The sequence below is a fragment of the Apodemus sylvaticus genome, chromosome 4 (assembly GCF_947179515.1).
Source record: "Apodemus sylvaticus chromosome 4, mApoSyl1.1, whole genome shotgun sequence".
Lineage (NCBI taxonomy): Eukaryota > Metazoa > Chordata > Mammalia > Rodentia > Muridae > Apodemus > Apodemus sylvaticus.
Genome location: NC_067475.1, coordinates 62,782,081 through 62,787,740, shown reverse-complemented (window position 1 = coordinate 62,787,740; position 5,660 = coordinate 62,782,081).

Genomic DNA, 5,660 nt, shown 5'->3' with positions numbered 1-5,660 from the left:
TGCAAATCTTTTAACAACATGTACTTGCTACCCTAAAAGTGATGGTGGTAAGTTAGGCAGTATACAAAGATCAGTAATAATAATAATAATAATAATAATAATAATAATAACTCAGTAGCTTTTTATAGTAACATCTATTCTCTGAGAAAGAAATTAATAAAAATATTTCATTCAGAAAAAAAAATCTAACTAAAGAAAGACCCCTACAACAAAAAGTCAAGATATTGAAAAAGAAGATCCTAGAAGATACAGGTGATGGAAAAATATTTCATGCTTTTGGATAGGCACAATTAATATTGTGAAAATGTCTATACTGCCTAAATTAATTTACAGAATTAATGCAATGCTTATCAAAATTCCTATGTCATATTTCATGGGGTTAGAAAACACAATACAAGAATTCATATGTATCCATGAATGATAACAAATAGTGAAAGCAATCCAAAGGAGTAAAAACACTGCTGGAGGCATTTCAGTACCTGGGCTCAAATTACATCACAGAGTTATAGTGACAAAGACAAAGACAGAGGCCAGCACTACAATACCTGAGCTCAAATTACATCATAGAGCTATAGTGACAAAGACAGGCTGGTCATGGCATCGAAATAGCAAGACCAAATGGCGTCGAATAGAGAACCCATACATAAAATGGCACAGCTATGTTAACTTAGTATTTGATAGAGGAGGCAAAAACTACTTCGGAAAAGAGATAGCCTAGCCAACAAATGTTGCTAGCAAAATTGGATTTCCACCTGCAGAAGAGTGAGAGTAGATTCTTATATTTCATCATGTACAATTGAAATCCTGAAACATGGAAGCCCTTAGAAGAAAACGTCGGAGATACCCTTCAAGATATCAGGGTAGATGTACTTGTTAAATAGAAGATCAGCAGCATAGTAACCAACCCCAGTGTCAACAGATGGAACAACATGAAAGCTAAAACTTTCTGTTCGGCAAAGGAAACAATCAACAGAGTTAACAGACAGTCCATAGAATGCGAGAAAATCCATGCCAGCTATACTTCAGACAAGGGGCTAATATACAGAATTTACAAAGAACACCAGAAATTAACTACCAAAGGAATAAAACTGCCATTTGACAAAAAGGAAAGTGAACTGAATAGACAGTTTTCAAACAAGAAATACAAATGGCCAATAACTACTTTTTTTAAACTGTTCACACACACACACACACACACACACACACACACACACACCGCCCCGAAGCCATTAGGAAAGTGCAAATTAAAACTACGTTAATATAATACTTCACCTCAGTCAGAATGGCTTTCATCCACAAATGCTGAAGAAGAATGGGGGTTGGGGAGAAGAAAGGAACATTTATTCACTATTGGTGAGATTAGTGAGGGTACAAATTAATGTAGCCGTTGTGGAAATCAGTTTGGGGATTTCTCAAAAAATTAAAAAACAAAACAAAACAGAACTACCATGGGGATGATACTGGAATTGTTTGTTTTCTTTAAACATAGTACAACTGTTCATCTGCAGCCATTTAGTCAAGCATTTGTTGAGTGACTACTATTGACTGTACATTCCTAAGTACTAGGAAAGCAATGCTAACGACAATCTGTACACCCTGTCTTCCATGTGTGCCCAGAAAATGGGGACAGAAAATGCATGAGCCACAGCTTCTCTGTGATGGACTACTGCTACTGTAGGGGAGACTGAGGCACCACTGTGGTTTGGATGGGAAGGGTGTCCCTGAGACTCATGCACTTGAACACACGGCCCCCCCAACTGAACGCTGTTTGGGCGAGGCTATGGAACCTAAGAAGCAGAGTCTGGCTGGAAGAAATGAGCCACTGGGGGCTGGGGCGGGGCTGGTCTTGATAGTGTGGCCTCATTTCCAACTTGCTCCTTGCTCCCAGAATACAGGGGCAGGGTGGCCACTACTCCACCCTCCGCTATCATGCCTGCCAGTCCCCTACCCCCACCCCATATGGCCTGTATCCTGTGAGCTAAAATAAGCCCTTCCTCCTTTAAGTTTCTTCTCAGATCAAAGCATGAGAAAGTAACTACCAGACACTTCATTTACTCCTGAGGTTTGGAGAGGCTTCTAAAGCAGTGCGTGGGCCGAAGGACCAGTGAGCGTCAGTAGAAAGTAGACCATCACAGTGGAAAGGAACCTTCCGGGAGGAGAGAACCCCAAAGCAAATACTTGGGCAAAATAGAGTTTGGAGGGAACTACAAAGGAGATTAGAATGGGTTCGGGGTGGATGGGGTCCTCGGCTGGTTTGTATAAGGTAACTGGCAAGTCTCAAGTGATGCTTGAGACTAGAGACACTGACTAAACCGGATATGAACAGTCTCCTATGCCACTGCCTACACATTGGATAATCATGTTCCTTTCCATATATACACTGAATCTTGACAAACAATGAACAAATATGAACTGGTTTCCTCCCAAATGTCAAGTACTGATAACAGTTGCTAAAAGCATGTAGCTTCTATACACTAGACGTTATATACATGCTTGAATGGATTAGCTGTTCAATCCTCAGGAGATAGAGATGAATATTGTCCCCAGTTTATGGAGAGGAACTTGATGGTCTGCTAATGCAGATGATGGACCCACACAGCTCCTCCGGTGCAGACAGATGACACAGGCATGGGTACTGGGGAGGCCTTTATAGAAGTTATGGCATTTTTATGACCAGCCTCAGAAGTCACATCCTCATCTCTGGCAAACATTGTCGATGTAAGATGGAGGACAGCACAAAGATCCTCAGGCTGAAAGAGAGGTGGCATGTGACCTCCTTAAGAAGGGTGTCACTGTCACACTGCCAGAGATCTTGAAGGAGTCTTGATCTTGGATGAACTATTGAGGCTGCCATCTTTGGGAAATGCAACTTGCTTCCAGGTTCCTTGAGGGAAACGGTAATGAGGGAAGGAATTAGTTTGTTCTCTGCCTGAAACCATTATGCAATGTAAGACCTGCAGACCAAAGGGGCACCTACACCTCAAGCAATTTTGATTTGCAACTGACAGTAAGTTGCAGACACAGAGACTGCTTTCTGGATTCCCCCATACCATACCTGCTAGAACCATTCTTTCTTGGCATTGCCAAAGCCCTAGCAGCAATGTTGGTGAGTGGTAGTGGTGGCACATAATTAGTGTTAATTAAATGATTTCGGTTGGTTCTAGTCTATCAGAAGTGGCGCAGCTGCCAATGGAAGAGGCAGGAGTTATGGTTATGTGTGCAATTTCTTACACCCAGGCCGCTTGAGCTGACAGTAGCAAGCAGTGGTTCATTGAGCATCAGTGGTAGTCACCCCTGGGCCGCTCGTCCATGAAGGAGTGTCCTATGGCAGGAGTGGTACTGCTATAAGCGAAGTGGATGGGAGCTCAACATATCCATCAGTGTGACCTCATCTGCGGGTGCTGCATTGGCCCAGAGTTAGAACAAGGGTGTGGAGGCTGGAGAGTAGCTTAGCTATCTAAGAACACTTGCAGAAGACCCAGGGTTGACTCATAGCACCCATGTGACAACTCACAAGCATATCTCTTGCTCCAGGGGATCTTGCACAATCCTCTGACTGCAAGCGCACACACAGCACACATACATACTCACAGGCAAACATACATACATATAAAATAAGATAAGTAAGTCTTAAAGAAAAAGATCAAGAAAATGGTCTGTTGTTGTTGCAGATGATAGGTATAGAACAGATTCTTTTTACTGCACAAGGTGGTCCAAGCACTAGGTGGCCTGTGACCCAGTCAGAGAGATGTTTGATTGGGTAAAACCCAGAGGACTTTGAACACCAGGCTAAGAGGTTTCATTGTCTTACTAGATGAGGGACTTCCAAACATTTTTAATCCTGAAATTCATTAGCACAAAGTTTTTGGAGTACCCATTGTCAAAATGAAGACTCGTTTCTCCTGTATGAATAAAACAACCCAGTGTAAAATGTATTCAAAATTAGAAATCAAGGTAGATGAGTTAAAGACAATCCTAATGTCTTCAGCACCCTATTAGATTCAGGAATCCACTGCCCACACAGGAGCTACTGGCTAAGACAATGGGGAGATTTGAAGGGTCTTTCCCTAAAGAAACAATACTCTCTGTGAAGTATGAGGAATATAAAGTAGGGGACACTAAGCCTGGGCCAGCCCTGGCTTCCTCTGTGCTTATATTAGCAGGGTATCTTTTATTCAAACATGAGTTCACCGACTCCCTCCTTGTTTTTCACAGGTCTCCTTTCTCAGCTGTTGAGGGTTGAATAACTGCTTGCATTGGTCTAAACACTGAACTACAGGTCTGTAAACCTGAAGCACTTCAGACAAAGGAAAGTCATGTCTTTCTCCGTCAAAGCTTTTTCTTGCTCCAGCCTGAAAGGCTGTCTGGCCTGCTTTTTCCCTTCTACCATGTGTTCTGGCTCCTCTCCTCACTCGAGTCTGGATGGCTCCCTTTCTCTGGCAGCTTGTGTCAGATCCTGGTGAATCACCCGACAGGCCAGTCCTGCCGCTGTGCGTAGGAGGCCATCTGATAATATTGTGCAATACACACTCAGCAGTGTGAATACGCACAGCTGCTCAATGCTAATTCCCTTGGTGGGATTAAGAGCACAAGAGCCAGTTCGTACTGAACTCATGATTTGGGTCGCTTGGCCTTTTTGGCGATAGGCCTGGGCTGCCACTTGAAGTCCATGGGCTTTCATTTCCCAGTTGGTCATAAGGAGGAGGTCAGCTGAGTCCTTTGTCTTACTGTTGTAGATATGGCCACTATGTGTTTGTTTGTTTGTTTATTTATAACCTTCTAATGTCAGGAAGCCAGGTTGAATGAGCTATTCAGAACCCAACATGGCAGAGACTTGGTAAGGGCAACAATGCACAAGTCAGAGTCTTACTGTGACTTTAGGGCTAGGCCAGGACAGGGCTGTGGCAAGGGAGGGGCCAAGATATAAAGTGTCTTTCACACTCAGGGTCATACAGGTATAGGGTCAGTATCTGCAAAGGCGGTGTCTAAAATTTAAACACTGTTGGACTGGAGAGACGGCTCAGAGGTTAAGAGCACTTGCTGCTCTTGCATAGGATTCAATTCTTAGCACCCACGTGGTGGCTAACAACTGTCTGTAATTCTAGACCCAGAGTATCCTCCCTCTTCTGGTCTCTACGGGCACTATATGCACCTGGTACACAGACAATCATGCAGCAAAATATTCATACAACATAAAATAAAAATAAAAACTAGCAAATTAAAAGTAAAATTGGAGCACTGGCCCCACTTGTATGAACCTCATTTGACTCAGTTTGATCCCTTTGCCTGTCTACACTGACCTGCCGCCCACAACTGAGTCTGAGAACAGGATAGCTGGACTGTCTTCACCAAGGTCCCATCTGATCCAGACATGTACTGGATCTCGTGGTTTCCCACAGGACTGAGCCTAGCTGGGATGGGACCCTGTTCATGGCCCTACAGTGCAGTAGAAAGTGCTGGAGAAGGGAAGTTCCCACTCTGACCTCCCAGAAGCACCACTGTCCCCCACCCTTACCCTCACATTGCCCACTCACTTCCCGTCCCTGGCATGGTCCCTTGGTAAGTGAGCAGCGTCAGCCCCTCTGGTGACAGAGAACATTGGATCTGATTCCTGAATCCTGCAGTTTAAGGAGCCCTGGCCTTTTGCACTCAGGTCATCT